Source organism: Coregonus lavaretus (genome assembly GCF_964263955.1).
Source record: "Coregonus lavaretus genome assembly, chromosome: 13".
Classification (NCBI taxonomy): domain Eukaryota; kingdom Metazoa; phylum Chordata; class Actinopteri; order Salmoniformes; family Salmonidae; genus Coregonus; species Coregonus lavaretus.
In genome coordinates, this window is record NC_140000.1 from 47,478,843 (window position 1) to 47,481,463 (window position 2,621).

Genomic DNA, 2,621 nt, shown 5'->3' on the forward strand with positions numbered 1-2,621 from the left:
TTACAAGCCTAGCATGGAAGGCAGGCACTGTCCACTGGTCAGTCTAGGACCCTTTGAAATAAGATGGGAGTCAGTGTAGTCGATCAATAAAGAGAACAATGAGGCTACTGTACAGCTAAATTGGACACACACTAACTTCTCTAACTATTCCTTAGTGAGATGCTGTCATACAACACAACCACCACCACAGCAGGCATCCAGACTACTGAGGCAGGAGTGAAGTAGAGCCTAAACTCTAACTTTACTGAGTCAGAATAGATATGCTTGTTATCTGATAGCTTTAGCTCTGCATGCTGTCTCTCTCCACTAACTGCCTGTGCCCGTCCATCCGTTTCTCAGCAGATGATAATTGACAGCTGGATTTAAATGCCACAGAACCAAATGGGACAATTACCACCACAGGGCCGAGCTCCACAGGTCCCCTATATGACCTGCATTATCCCAAAAACACTCCTTCTGGCCGGGGAGACTGGGGGTTGAAGTGTGGGCTGCTCTAACCATTGTCTGTGCTACTTTGTTACTCACTTACTCACCCTAAGTGTTGTCTAGACTCTAGTGTATTCTCTGGTGTTGGTACATTTAGGTAAACAACCTTGACAGAATGACTGACATCGACATGACTTAAAATCTTCAGCCTGTCATAAATGAAAGACGTTGGGAGCCGACAGGTTCTTGAAGGGTGCACAGTGGAAAGGAGATAAAACATGCAAACGAGTGTCTGCTGTGGCCTTTTGAGTGGCAAGAGGGTTTGAATTTTTCATTTCATTCCGAGGTGAGTTGAGAAGTCAATAACAAGTGGCCTAGCTACGTGAACGATCAACAAACATGAGGCTGGGCTCAGAGGCCGGTGATGAAGAAGTGGAAGGTGTGTTGTGTGTGTGTGTGTGTGTGTGTGTGGTGTGTGTGTGTGTTTAGAGATGAGGGAATTGGGAGCATGTAACTTGCCCTTCAACGACAATGAGACCGCATTAAGATGCATAGATTTGTCTTACTCCTGTGCTGCAATAGTCCTCTAATTATTGCTGGGTATTGCATTGGGCTCTATAAAGTCCTTCAGATATGAAATTGCATGTTGGCATATTGGTATTGATGTTATAGGGTAATTTTCCCAAATCTATTGATTTGATATAACTGCACAGTCTTTAGTTATGTTGCAATTACGTTATTCCTCCAAGTTGTCCTTCAGGGTCAATGAAATAGAACAGGCTCAAGGGCCAGAGAAACCACCACATGACTATATCCCTCTGCTCCATCTCAATAAACAACATCCTTTAAGTCGAACATTTTAGACTTCTGAGCTAACTTAAAGTCACGTCAACTTGGTACAGCCACTGTCATAGAAACATGTATTTTTAACCAGCCTAAATGTTAACATGTTTCCCCTAGTGCAACAACTCACTGAGACAGCAGAGATCGGGTCACCTGTCGGGCCCTTCGGTTATTATGAAAACGATGAGGTGGAGGAGGTGTTCACGTGGAAAACCGGCCGACTTGACGGACACACACACACAGACTTCTGCTCCGGTGGCTGAACAGAACCGTGGCAGGTGGAGAAAAGGCTGTGGTGTGCTACAGTACAAGTTCTGATACACACACGACACACACACACACACACACACACACACACACACACACACACACACACACACACACACACACACACACCACACACACACACACACACACACACACACACACTCACTCTCTCTCTCTCTTTCTCTCTCTCTCTCTCTCTCCAGTGCTAACTGGCTGAGCTTTTAAACCAGCTGTCTTGCCCAAATCCCTCTTTCAAAATGAAGTTAGAGAGAAATGATCTGGTCCACAGGGTCCTGACATGCTTTTATTAAACACTGCCTCTCCCTAAAGGCCAACACTGCCAGCCTGGAGAAGGTTGCTATGGGAAGCACTAAAGAAAAGCACCATTAAAAAAGAGGAGACTTCAAAACGTCCAATAAATTGCCCGTCCACACAAACTCATCTGTAATACATCTTCAGTCACACTGACGTGACTTAGGAAGAAAGTAGGAAGACGATCAAACAGGATGCCAAAGCAGCAGTGCATTGTGGGGTCTGTGGCCTGAATGTATGTTTGCTTGCCTTGCCTCGCGCCTCGGTCTGATCACGCCCTCACACCCTTTAATTAACGGCATGTTCGCACCCAAACCATCACACGGAATGCAAGGAAAGCGAAGTCACACGGCTTGCACAGGCAACGCTCATCAAACTACCAAGATAACACTTCAGGACCAAATTAGCTGATTGTTTTTGTTGTTTATATCTAGCGATTGTAATGTAGGTCACGGCTGTAGATGCTGATATAGTTATAGAGGTGTAATACCAAGTCATGTAAACAAGTTATTCTGCTAACGTTGTTTACATTTAGAATCAATATGCTGGAGTTGTTTTCTGTCCCCGGCCACATATGGTGACTCACCGTGAATTTAAAGTGAAGAATATACTGTTTCGTTTTAGTTTGGTGATATACACATGGTCGTCTCCATTAACCATGTCAGGCAGAGCGTAACACGGTATTTATATGTCCTTCCATTCAAATGATTCAATCCACAAACAATGTGTCTCAATCCACTCAGTATATCTATTTTATTGTGCTCTCTTAAGTA